The sequence below is a fragment of the Artemia franciscana genome, unplaced genomic scaffold, assembly GCF_032884065.1.
Source record: "Artemia franciscana unplaced genomic scaffold, ASM3288406v1 PGA_scaffold_56, whole genome shotgun sequence".
In the NCBI taxonomy this organism is placed as follows: Eukaryota; Metazoa; Arthropoda; class Branchiopoda; order Anostraca; family Artemiidae; genus Artemia; species Artemia franciscana.
In genome coordinates this window covers 416,579-430,997 of record NW_027062696.1, presented here as the reverse complement: position 1 = coordinate 430,997, position 14,419 = coordinate 416,579, and the positions used below count along the sequence as shown (strand labels likewise).

Sequence of the window (14,419 nt, the reverse complement as noted above, 5' to 3'; positions counted from 1 at the left end):
ATTAATTATGAAACTTGAATCTAGTTAAAATTTGGATTTAAAAAATGCTTAGCCAGCAACTAACTTATACTGTACCTCAACCAGTCTATGTAAACCTTTAATTGCTACACCGTGATAAAAAGTGAACCCGGATTCGTAATTTTTATTCAAAAGAGACCGCTTCCAATATTCTATGAATATTGATTTAATCCGTATTAAATCATATTGTTAATAAGTATATAATCCGCATTAAATTGTAGTTATAGGAGGAGTTGGAGAACTTCAGCCATAAAATATACAGTATACAATCATATCGAGTCCTTTTGTGTTCCCCTGAAGTTGCACCTTGCTCGTTTTCACAATGATTCAACAAAGTTGAATTCAAATCAGTTTTACATTACAAAATCCCGAGGAACGGACTAGTTTCGGCTGAACCTGCACCACTTCTTATTAACCTCCAATCTCTTTAAATCATAAAAAAGGTACCACGATTTCTGATTGTTGTATCAAAGAGACCGCTTCCAATATCCTATAGCCATTGGTTTGGTCCAAGAAGCTTCTTAGCTTTAGTTTTTGGGGGGATAAATCAGTTCGATCTTACAATATACTTCATAGAGAATAGAATCATACAGGATACTTCTGCATTTGACGCTTAATCCAAAACGTTGTAATTTTTTCGTTTTTCTTCTAGAGTTTATAAATTATATATTTTTAAATAAAATGTATAATAGACCACAACATTAGCCTAATTGTTCATTTCCATACAGATATTAAGATCCTTGGGATCCCTAAATGACTACAAATAAAATTTCGCATAGGCATTGTAATTCAAAACTTGTCATTTGCCTAAATTGGGGTCAGTTACCCAAAATATGTTTCGAACAACCTAAAATTGTCTTGACCGAAACATTTGCATGATCATGAGTTCAACAATGTATATAGATTCTGTTCTTTTACTTATTTACAAATTTACTCCCTTTTTTATTTATGAAAAAAATATGAAACAAATATACCAAATTTGGAAATTTGCACAATGAAAAAAGACGATTTTCATTAACACATTCTTATCTTTATGGTAGAAGCCTAGAAAACAAATATTGCTTCATATGCAAATTCAATGTATATAACACTTTTTGACTGTCATTAAACTATAGGGGGAGATACAGCCAAGACGGACCTGCAGTTAAGACGAATGTTAGCGTTTTAAAATTCAGAGGTGTGTAGCACTATCATCCAGTAGTGACAGTAAGGTACAGCCATCTAGCCTTCAGTTCTGCCGAAAAAACAAGAAGATTCGTTGGTAAGTTTTCAAGAAAATTCAAGTTGATATTTTAAGAGGGTGTTTTGGAAAAGTTAGATATGAAGTATATTTCATGATATCTTTGATTGGGGAAATAAAATGTTCTAGAGGTTTTGCCACCAAAGAGTTCCGACTCTATATTTTCTTTAGACCTGACTGTAACGCCATTCTGTGCCATCTAGCGAGTTTCCTACATTTTTTTGAGGTCGCACCCGTTGCAGATAAGACGGACCACATGGTTTGTGGTAAGACGGACCTGAGATGGACTAAGGTCCGTCATGGCTGCATAATTCTCGAAGCTAAACTAACTAGTCTTAAAGGAACGACAACTTGACTCTAAGTTGACTCGAGGAGCTAGCTGACATATCAAGAATGTACATATCAAGTTTGTGGATGACGAGTCATTGCTAGAAAAGTGGTGAAGAAATATTAAGAGCAGTGCAATGGAAATTCTCGAAGATGTTGCAAGTGAAGCAGCCCAGTCAAAAATGAGAGTGTACTCCCACAAATCTCATATTATGACCTTTAGTTTTGTTAGATCAAAGTCATCATTTATAACCCCATTACCTAATGAAATAATTATAACAAAAACGAAACTCTTAGAGGTCACACTGACTAGCGATTTGAAATGGGATGCCCATATTTGCTGTAATATTAAACAGGCTAGTATAGATCTGTCTCTCCTTAAGCTATTTGCTAAAGTTTCGTACCCAAAAGCACATATCCTTCGCCTTTATACATCCCTACTAGGAAGTCCCCTCTCCTACTAGTTCAGATGAAGCTGAAGAAGGTCCCTCCAACCCGTTGACTGGCCAGCCATTAACAACCGACATGCATTAACAACCGACATGGCCTCGAAGGCTGTCACGCCAGAAGTCTTCAGACGGTTCCCGAAAGCTGGACCAAGGTCAGTGAAACCTAAAGGACGCAAAAAACTCTGTTTCAAAATTCTCACTGACACGCCAGAAAAAGAGTGCCTTGAAGCAGAGCGTCAAATAAAAGAAGCAAAGAAGTCAAAGAAGAAGAGCCAAGCTGGATAGAAAGAAACAGCAAAAAGAAACATCACGGCTAGCTTGGATGAGGAGGAAGACTTTGTGCTTAGCGATACAAGCAGCGACGAGAGCCTTCATATCGGAGATACTGAGGAGGATGGTGAGGCCTTTTTAAGACCGGGAGGAATTAAAGAAGGTGATTTTATTTTTGTCAAAGTAGTTGACAAGAGGATAACGTCATATTTTGTTGCAAAGGTCATATATCTATCTATATATATAAAAATAAGTTGTCTGTCTGTGTGTCTGTCTGTCAGGTGACGTCATGTTTCTGTGTCGACTGACGTCATGAAGTTAGTTGTCGTCATTTTTGCTATGACGGTGACGTCATTAAAGATATTTAAGACATATATGTTAACGTAGAAATCTATTAATGTTTAAGTTTAAAATGACTGATGAACTTACAATGGCAAAAGCCGATGAAGATGCTCAAAGAGTCTATGCCAAAAAACTTGCTGCTGATAGAGAAAGTCAGAAAAGAAAGCGTGCCGAGGAATCAAAAGAACAGCAAGGAAACAGGCTTGAGGCTAAAGAACGCAAAACCGCGCAGTTAGATGAAGATCCACCTGGACAGCGAGAGTCAAAACATATCAAAACTGAAAATGATAGCGATGATGATTGGGTTTGGGATTTTGACTTGGATAAGGTCATCAATGCCTACCAGATTTTAGTTAAAAAAACAAAGGTTCGGCGATATGTATTTCATAGTGAAGCTGAAAAATAAAGAAGAAAAAGAAAACTGAAAAAAGAAAAATGTAAAAAACTAAAAAATACCAAAAAGAAAAAACACTCAAAGAGAAATTACAGACCGGGACACAAATGACGACCGGGACAGAGGGAATATAAATAACGACCGGGACACTCAAAGAGAAATTACAGACTGGGATACCGGGACACAAATGACGACCGGGAAACAGGGAATATAAATGTGTGCCTGTCTGTCAGGTGACGTCATGTTTCTGTGTCGACTGACGTCATGAAGTTAGTTGTCGTCATTTTTGCTATGATGGTGACGTCATTAAAGATATTTAAGACATATATGTTCACGTAGAAATCTATTAATGTTTAAGTTTAAAATGACTGATGAACTTACAATGGCAAAAGCCGATGAAGATGCTCAAAGAGTCTATGCCAAAAAACTTGCTGCTGATAGAGAAAGTCAGAAAAGAAAGCGTGCCGAGGAATCAAAAGAACAGCAAGGAAACAGGCTTGAGGCTAAAGAACGCAAAACCGCACAGTTAGATGAAAAAACACTCAAAGAGAAATTACAGACCGGGACACAAATGACGACCGGGACAGAGGGAATATAAATAACGACCGGGACACTCAAAGAGAAATTACAGACCAGGACACAGGTATTTAAGAATATCGTTCAAAGACAAATTTTTAATTGTAAGAAGACCGTTGAAAGAGAAATTTCTAATTGTAAAATGACTGAAGAACCTACAATGGCAACGGTACCACCATCGAAGTAGATAACCAGTGGGTTGTTCCATATTCCCCATTATTATCAAAAACATTTAATGCACACATAAACGTTGAATACTGTAACTCCGTAAAGGCAATCAAATACATATGTAAATACGTCAACAAAGGCAGTGACATGGCAGTTTTTGGCTTGCAGCCCGAAATCAAAGATTTCGACGAAATCGTACAATATAAGGCTGGAAGATACATAAGCAGTAATGAAGCTGTTTGGCGAATTCTTTCATTTCCGATACATGAACGTAGTCCAGCTGTTGTTCACTTAGCGGTACATTTACAGAATGGTCAACGTGTTTATTTCTCGGAAACCAACGTGCAACAAAGAGCCCTGAATCCATCGGATACAAAATTAACAGCTTTTTTTTCGCTTTGCAAAAATGATTCTTTTGCAAAAAAACTGCTGTATACTGAAGTGCCTTCGTATTACACGTGGAATACTAAAAATAAAGTATTTGAACGTCGAAAACAGGGTAAGTCAGTCGACGGCCAACTTACCATCTTCAAAGATACCACGATAGGAAGACTCTACACTGTTCACCCCAATCAACATGAATGCTTCTTTCTACGCCTGCTTTTGGTGAATGTACCTGGTCCGACATCCTTTGAGTATTTGAGAACTGTAAACGGTACTATACATGACACTTACCGTAGTGCATGCCAAGCTCTGAATTTATTGGAGAATGACCAACACTGGGATAACTGCATCAATGACGCGTGCGAAACGTCAACCCCAAGTCAAATTCATGCATTGTTTGGCATCATTTTAACAACTTGCTCTCCATCAGCTCCTACAGAGTTATGGGGAAAATATAAGTCAAAAATGTCCGAAGATATACTCCATCGAAAACAGTTAGAGACGTCAGATATGACTTTTGATTTTACATCAGAAATTTATAACTACACTTTAGTTATTATAGAAGATTTGTGCGTACGTATGGCAAACAAACCTCTTCAGGATTTGGGAATGCCTTCACCTAACCGTATCGCTGCTGTTTCGACATGTGTAGAATTGGATCGTGAACAAAGTTACAGTACGAGTGATCTATTGTCGTATGTACAAAATAACATTTCCAAGTTAACGTCGGAACAAAAAGACATTTATGATACGATAGACTCAATTTCAGAACGTATACAACTACCTGCTGATTTCTGTAATTTAGTGACGTCCAAAAATGAATTGATTGAAAAAGTATTTCCGAATATTCTAAAAAATTATAAAAATAATCAATGGCTAAGTGAAAGAGCGATTCTCGCACCCAAAAATATAGACGTCCACGAAATCAACAATATTGTTTTGACCAAGATTCGAGACCAGGCAGTCCTTTGTTTTGGAACCAAATGAAGCGGTTAATTATCCATCTGAATTTTTAAATTCCATAGATCTTTCAGGGTTTCCACCACACGTGCTACAACTGAAAATAGGCGTACCAATAATACTTTTAAGAAATATCAACCCACCAAAGCTTTGCAATGGCACGCGACTTGCCGTAAAAAGAAACAATGGAAAACCCAATAGAGGCCACAATCTTGACAGGGCTTTTTGAGGGTGAGGCTGTTCTTATTCCTCGCATTCCCATGATTCCAACGGATCTGCCTTTTCAATTTAAAAGATTGCAATTCCCAATTCGATTAGCATTTGCAATCACCATTAACAAAGCTCAAGGTCAATCATTAGAAAAATGTGGTATAGATCTTAATACTGATTGTTTTTCCTATGGACAATTGTACGTTGCATGTTCGAGGGTCGGTAAACCTGACAATCTATTTATATGCAGCGACAATTAGACAGCGAAGAATGTTGTATATTCGCAAGTTTTACGCAGTTAATTTGCATTGTATCTATCTATCTATCTATCTATATAAAAACGAGTTGTGTGTATGCATGTTTGTTTGTTTGTAAAAAGAGCGTTTGCATATGACGTCATTATTAGTACATACGGCTTTGTATATGCACAGACAATGGGAAAGCCAAGAATGTTGTATATTCGCAATTTTTACGTAGTTTAACTCCTGCAGACGAAATGAATGCTTGCCTGAAAAATTCTAATTTATGGGCACACGTAAAAATATTAAAATTAACTACAAATATGAGTGTCTGATTGCAAAATGATGACTCTGGTCAAACATTTTCAGATCAATTGCTGGCAATTGGAAACGGAAAGCTCCCAGTAGTGGGAAAGCCACTTGTATATTCGCAATTTTTACGTAGTTAGAAACACATATATAAATCTATCTATATTCACAGGTGGGACACAGGGACACAACTACAATGGCGCGTAACTAATATGGCGCGTAACGACTTACGCGCGCGGGGGGGCACCCCAACAGCTAGTATATATATATATATATATATATATATATATATATATATATATATATATATATATATATATATATATATATATATATATATATATATATATATATATATATATATATATATATATATATATATATATATATATATATATATATATATATATATATATATATATATATATACTAGGTGTTGGGGTGGCGCTTCGCGCCACCCCAACACCTAGTTGGTGGGGGCGCTTCGCCCCCCCCCAAGCCCCCCCGCGCGCGTAAGTCGTTACGCGCCATAATAGTTACGCGCCATTGTAGTTGTGTCCCTATGTCCCACCTGTGAATATAGATATATATATATATATATATATATATATATATATATATATATATATATATATATATATATATATATGGTTTTAACTACGTAAAACTTGCGAATATACAACATTCTTTGCTGTCCCATTGTCTTTGCATATAAATAGATTGTCAGGTTTACCGACTCTTGAACATGCAACATATAATGGTCCATGGGAAAACAATCTGTATTCAGATCTATACCTCATGATTCTAATGATTGCCCTTTAGCTTTGTTGATGGTGATTGCTAATCGACCATTCCCTGTCCCGGTGTCCCGGTCGTCATTTATATCCCCCTGTTTCCCCCGGTGTCCCCGTTGTAGTTGTGTCCCTGTGTCCCGGTCGTCATTTATATTCCCTGTGTCCCGGTCGTCATTTGTATCCCGGTGTCCCGGTCTGTATATACATTCGTTTTTTAGTTTTGTTTTTCTCCTTTATTTTTTTCCTTTTTTTTTCTTTTTTAGTTTATTTAAATTTTTAGATTTTTTATTAGTTTTTAGTTTTTTTTTCTTTTTAGTTTTTTTGTAGTTTTTACCTTCTTTTTAGTTTAGTTAGTTTTTTTTTTTACTTATGTCCTGGTCGTCATTTATACTCCCTGTGTCCCGGTGCTTTGTTGATTGCTAATCGAACATTCCTTTTGTCCTGGTCGCTTTCTCTTTGAGTGTCGTCATTTATTTTTTTCTTTTTAGTTCTTTTAGTTTTTACCTTTTTTAGTTTTTTTTAGTTTTTTAGATGAAAATTTTTTTTAGTTTTTTCCTTTTTTTCTTTTTAGTTTTTTATTGGTTTTTACCTTTATTTTAGCTTATTTTTCAGTTTTTTCCTTTTTTTTAGTTTTTTTTTATTTTTTATTTTTTTTTAGTTTTTTACCTTTTTTTAGTTTTTTTAAGTTTTTTTAGTTTTTTAGCTTTTTTACTTTTTTTATTAGTTTTTAGTTTTTTTTGTAGTTTTTGCCTTTTTTTAAGTTTTGTTTTTCTCCTTTATTTTTTTCCTTTTTTTTCTTTTTTAGTTTATTTAGATTTTTAGATTTTTTAGTTTTTTTTATTAGTTTTTAGTTTTTTTTTCTTTTTAGTTTTTTTGTAGTTTTTACCTTCTTTTTAGTTTTGTTAGTTTTTTTTTTACTTATGTCCTGGTCGTCATTTATACTCCCTGTGTCCCGGTGCTTTGTTGATTGCTAATCGAACATTCCTTTTGTCCTGGTCGCTTTCTCTTTGAGTGTCGTCATTTATTTTTTTCTTTTTTAGTTCTTTTAGTTTTTACCTTTTTTAGTTTTTTTGTAGTTTTTTAGATGAAAATTTTTTTTAGTTTTTTCCTTTTTTTCTTTTTAGTTTTTTATTGGTTTTTACCTTTATTTTAGCTTATTTTTCAGTTTTTTCCTTTTTTTTAGTTTTTTTTTATTTTTTATTTTTTTTAGTTTTTTACCTTTTTTTAGTTTTTTTAGTTTTTTAGCTTTTTTACTTTTTTTTATTAGTTTTTAGTTTTTTTTGTAGTTTTTGCCTTTTTTTAAGTTTTGTTTTTCTCCTTTATTTTTTTCCTTTTTTTTTCTTTTTTAGTTTATTTAGATTTTTAGATTTTTTAGTTTTTTTTATTAGTTTTTAGTTTTTTTTTCTTTTTAGTTTTTTTGTAGTTTTTACCTTCTTTTTAGTTTTGTTAGTTTTTTTTTTTACTTATGTCCTGGTCGTCATTTATACTCCCTGTGTCCCGGTGCTTTGTTGATTGCTAATCGAACATTCCTTTTGTCCTGGTCGCTTTCTCTTTGAGTGTCGTCATTTATTTTTTTTTCTTTTTTAGTTCTTTTAGTTTTTACCTTTTTTAGTTTTTTTTAGTTTTTTAGATGAAAATTTTTTTTAGTTTTTTGCTTTTTTTCTTTTTAGTTTTTTATTGGTTTTTACCTTTATTTTAGCTTATTTTTCAGTTTTTTCCTTTTTTTTAGTTTTTTTTTTTTTTTTTTTTTTTAGTTTTTTACCTTTTTTTAGTTTTTTTTAGTTTTTTTAGTTTTTTAGCTTTTTTACTTTTTTTTATTAGTTTTTAGTTTTTTTTGTAGTTTTTGCCTTTTTTTAGTTTTTTCAGTTTTTTTTTTTAGTTTTTTATTGGTTTTTACCTTTATTTTAGCTTATTTTTCAGTTTTTTCCTTTTTTTAGTTTTTTTTTAGTTTTTAGTTTTTTTAGTTTTTTACCTTTTTTTAGTTTTTTTAGTTTTTTTAGTTTTTTAGCTTTTTTATTTTTTTTATTAGTTTTTAGTTTTTTTTTGTAGTTTTTGCCTTTTTTTAGTTTTTTTAGTTTTTTAGCTTTTTTATTAGTTTTTAGTTTTTTTTGTAGTTTTTGCCTTTTATTAGTTTTTTTAGTTTTTTAGCTTTTTTATTTTTTTTATTAGTTTTTAGTTTTTTTTGTAGTTTTTGCCTTTTTTTAGTTTTTTCAGTTTTGACGTCACCTGATCCAGTTTTTTCAGGTGACGTCACCTGATCCACGATCCACAGATCCACAGACAACTTATTTTTATATATATAGATAGATATATATATATATATATATATATATATATATATATATATATATATATATATATATATATATATATATATATATATATATATATATATATATATATATATATATATATCTATATATATAAAAATAAGTTGTCTGTGGATGGATGGATGGATGTGTCAGGTGACGTCACCTGAAAAAACTGGATCAGGTGACGTCAAAACTGAAAAAACTAAAAAAAGGCAAAAACTACAAAAAAAACTAAAAACTAATAAAAAAAATAAAAAAGCTAAAAAACTAAAAAAACTATAAAGGTAAAAACCAATAAAAAACTAAAAAAAAAACTGAAAAAACTAAAAAAAGGCAAAAACTACAAAAAAAAACTAAAAACTAATAAAAAAAGTAAAAAAGCTAAAAAACTAAAAAAACTAAAAAAACTAAAAAAAGGTAAAAAACTAAAAAAAATAAAAAATAAAAAAAACTAAAAAAAGGAAAAAACTGAAAAATAAGCTAAAATAAAGGTAAAAACCAATAAAAAACTAAAAAGAAAAAAAGGAAAAAACTAATAAATGACGACACTCAAAGAGAAAGCGACCAGGACAAAAGGAATGTTCGATTAGCAATCAACAAAGCACCGGGACACAGGGAGTATAAATGACGACCAGGACATAAGTAAAAAAAAAAACTATCTATATATATAAAAATAAGTTGTCTGTGGATCTGTGGATCGTGGATCAGGTGACGTCACCTGAAAAAACTGGATCAGGTGACGTCAAAACTGAAAAAACTAAAAAAAGGCAAAAACTACAAAAAAAACTAAAAACTAATAAAAAAATAAAAAAGCTAAAAAACTAAAAAAACTAAAAAAAGGCAAAAACTACAAAAAAAAACTAAAAACTAATAAAAAAGCTAAAAAACTAAAAAAACTAAAAAAAAGGCAAAAACTACAAAAAAACTAAAAACTAATAAAAAAAATAAAAAAGCTAAAAAACTAAAAAAACTAAAAAAACTAAAAAAAGGTAAAAAACTAAAAAAACTAAGAACTAAAAAAAAACTAAAAAAGGTAAAAACTAAAAGAACTAAAAAAGAAAAAAATAAATGACGACACTCAAAGAGAAAGCGACCAGGACAAAAGGAATGTTCGATTAGCAATCAACAAAGCACCGGGACACAGGGAGTATAAATGACGACCAGGACACAAGTAAAAAAAAAAATTAACAAAACTAAAAAGAAGGTAAAAACTACAAAAAAACTAAAAAGAAAAAAAAACTAAAAACTAATAAAAAAACTAAAATAAAAAAAAAAATTAACAAAACTAAAAAGAAGGTAAAAACTACAAAAAAACTAAAAAGAAAAAAAAACTAAAAACTAATAAAAAAACTAAAAAATCTAAAAATCTAAATAAACTAAAAAAGAAAAAAAAAAGGAAAAAAATAAAGGAGAAAAACAAAACTAAAAAACGAATGTATATACAGACCGGTACACCGGGATACAAATGACGACCGGGACACAGGGAATATAAATAACGACCGGGACACAGGGACACAACTACAACGGGGACACCGGGGGAAACAGGGGGATGTAAATGACGACCGGGACAGGGAATGGTCGATTAGCAATCACCATCAACAAAGCTCAAGGGCAATCATTAGAATCATGAGGTATAGATCTGAATACAGATTGTTTTCCCATGGACCATTATATGTTGCATGTTCAAGAGTCGGTAAACCTGACAATCTATTTATATGCAAAGACAATGGGACAGCAAAGAATGTTGTATATTCGCAAGTTTTACGTAGTTAAAACCATATATATATATATATATCTATATTCACAGGTGGGACATAGGGACACAACTACAATGGCGCGTAACTATTATGGCGCGTAACGACTTACGCGCGCGGGGGGGCTTGGGGGGGGCGCGAAGCGCCCCCACCAACTAGGTGTTGGGGTGGCGCGAAGCGCCACCCCAACAGCTAGTATATATATATATATATATATATATATATATATATATATATATATATATATATATATATATATATATAAATAAGTTGTCTGTCTGTCTGTCGAGAAAAAAAGGTAAAAAAACTAAAAACTAAAAAAGAAAAAAAAGAAAAAACTAAAAAGAAAAAAACTAAAAACTAATAAAAAAAACTAAAAAAATTAAAAAAACTAAAAACTGAAAAAGAAAAAAAACTAAAAAAAGGAAAAAAAAATGAAAAATAAAGGAGAAAAAGAAAACTAAAAACCGGGACACAGGGAAGGTGAAAGACGACATTGAAGATAAGATTGAAGTGCTCTTTTGGAAGAGGATTTTCTCCTCTTATGAATTTCAAGAGACGACTGACAAGGAAAGGGTCAGTCTTGAGGATAGTCTGATGAAACTGCCAAAGCTTATCCCATGGGGAGAAACGGTATGGCAGGCGTCACTCCACACATTTCTAGTTGATTTTTCTGGTTTCAGTGTGTTATAAAGAGCCAATGCGGACATTTTACATGATTGATACATTATTACTTGATTTAAAAATATTTACTTGATATGTTTATACGAAATATATAGTCGAAGATGACTACGAAAATGATGGTCCGTCTTGCCCTCTCTCGTGACCCGTCTTGCCAGCCCCTTCAGATAAGACGGACCTTTTGACCTTTCTTCCAAAATCTGCGTTATTCAGAAACCTTCTGAAGAAAAAATTTGAAAAAATAGCAAGGTAGCGGGGATGAATAAGCAATCTGACGAAACAAATTTCGTTCCGGTGTCCCAGAAACAGAAAAGGCAACAATGGAAAAACCGTTACTGGGTCCGTCTTAACTGTATCTCCCCTTACTTTGCCCCCAACCCCCAATGTGCAAATATATAACAGAAATTATTTATTTCTCAAATTATATAGGAATATAAAATTATATAAGAACATCCTCCCCAAGGTCATTTGTTGGGGGCAATGTACTCTTACGCGTTCCCAAATACTGGTCTACGGGTTGAGCTAAATGGGTGAAGATCGCCGCCCATATGTTTAACCTTTTTTTATGGACTGTTGTCTGGAGGAGGAAGTCTTCTGGCAAGTCTTTAAAGGCAACAAGAGGCAATGAACTCTTACTTGGCTCGCATACAAGTTGGAAAGAATTCCCTGTCTTCACATGTTTAACCTGTATATTCTGAACTGTAAGATAACAGGTTCCATGAGCGTTTTACAAGCAAGGATTCCACGTCCAAAAGACGATCAGAGAATGGGAGGGGGATACAACCTTTATTTGAAAGGGGTGGGAGGAAAGATTAAGAGTAACTCTCTTAGGAGGGGTGGTCAACTTTTTTAAGGAGAGGGAAACTTCTTTTGAAAATTTCTTCAACTTTTTTTCACATCATTGAAAGACATTGTATATACTTTTAACAACAAATTTTGTTTCGCTTTTTTTCAGTATGAAAATGAAAAGGCTAAATATATGTTAGCTGTGATTTTTTCTTTTAGAAAAACAACTTTTATCGACCTATTTTTAGGACTCGGATTTTTTAACTAATAAATTTTTCAAGTGTGAAACATGATTCCTTTCTTCTCAAGAAGCCCCCCCCCCTCATCGTAGAAAATTAAAAACCCAAAACCATAGGTGTCAGATAACACACACCTACAAAAAGCTAAAAAAAACCAGCTCAGAAAGGCCTGAAGTAACATAACTAAACTTCCAAAATGATGAATTTCAGACAAGTCAAACTGCGAAATACCAGAATCAATACCCCATATAGTAGACTTCAGCCATAACCCACCAAAGAAAGCCTAAGAAATGTAGGTCAGGATATCCCGAATAGCAAACTAAAACACCCAAATCCCAAAATTCAGACCATACACGTATACAAAAGACTAGGAAACCCAGCTCAGAAAGGCCTGAAATAACATAACTAAACTCCCAAAATCATGATTTTCAAACAAGACAAACGACGAAAAGCTAGAATAAACCTCACACAACAGTAGTTTCAGACAACAACCACCATGAAATTCTAATAAATCTAGTTTCAGAAAATACACACCTCCGAAAGGCTAGGAAATCTAGCAGTGAAAGGCATGAAATAGCAAGCTAAAATATAAGACACATAAAAAGACCTAAGAAAACTATATCCGAAAAGCCCTAATTAGCAAGCTAAACATTCCCAAATCTTAGGGAATGAAACCACGTTAAGAAAAGTCCAAATTAGCAAGATAAAGATCCCAAATCATAAATTTCAGAAAGAGTCAAACCATGGGAAACCCAAACTAAACATCCTAAATCATAGGTTTGAGACAACACACACCAACGAAAGGCTAGGAATTCTAGCTCAGAAAAGCTCAGAAAACTAAACACCCCAAATGATCAATTTCAGACAATATACACCTACGAAATGCTACGGAATCTCTAGATCATAAGATAAGTTAATAGCAAACTAAACACCTAAACCTAAACTACGAAAGGCTAAGAAATCCAGGTCATAAGGTTGATTAATAGCAAACCAAACACCCAAAGCCATAGGTTTCAGACAGCCCACGCCTACGAAACCCTAAGAATAGAAAACTAAACATCTCGAATTACACGTTTCGGACAACACACACCTACGAAAGGCTAAGAAACCTAGCAGAATAGGCCCAAAATAGCCGACTAAATAACCCGATTCATAAATTTCAGACAACACTCACCAACGAAAGGTTAAGAAACCAAGCCCAGAAAGCCTGGAAATGGCAAACTAAACACCCAATTCATAAGTGATACACCTACGCAAGACTAAAAACCAAGCACAGTTGCATAAGTCTGAGAAACCTAGCTCAGAAAAGCCATGATGAACCAGCTAACGATACCAAACAATAAGTTTCTGACAGGTCAAACTATGAAAAACCAAACCAGAAACCGTATATCTTAAGTTTCAGACAACACACACCAACGAAATGCTAAGAAATCTGATAAAAACCCAAATATCTGACTAAACAACCCAAATCATAAGTTTTAGACATAACACACCTAAGAATGGCTAGGAAATCTAGCTCATCGCAAACTAAACACCGAAAATCATATGTATCAGACAACACACACCCACGAAAGGCTAAGGAACCTAGCACAGAAAGGCCCGAAATGGCAGACTAAACGTCCCAAAACCAAACTTAACATCCCATACACAACACAAACCTGTGAAAGACTAAGAAATCTAACTGAGAAAAGCCCGAATATCAAACTAAACACACCGAATAATAAGTTTCAGGCAACGCACAGCTGCGAAAGGCTAAAAATGCTCAAAATAAAGAGACAAAAGAGAAACCGTAGCTCAGAAAGAACTAACACACACACACAGATAATCAGACGGTTGATTTTAGATTTCATTAACCTAGGTTAGTTTAACCAAAGTTAGCTATTAACTAGGAAACATATCCAGTTACATATCCTAAAGGAAGCTGGTACCGTAAATAGAAGACACGGTTAGCTGCCTTCCAGAGTCTG

The 14,419-nt window shown here is 33.2% G+C and overlaps 1 protein-coding gene and 1 long non-coding RNA gene across 4 annotated transcripts in view; one reads left to right on the top strand and one right to left on the bottom strand.

The window, feature by feature from the left end:
• The window catches only part of LOC136042025 (uncharacterized), a 118,820-nt gene that overhangs the window by 32,612 nt on the left and 71,789 nt on the right, over positions 1-14,419 (bottom strand). The gene's annotated exons all lie outside the window — the stretch shown is intronic.
• Positions 9,085-10,446, top strand: LOC136042026 (uncharacterized). Its single transcript, XR_010621149.1, has 2 exons — positions 9,085-10,196; positions 10,289-10,446. It is a non-coding gene; the product is annotated as an uncharacterized LOC136042026 (long non-coding RNA).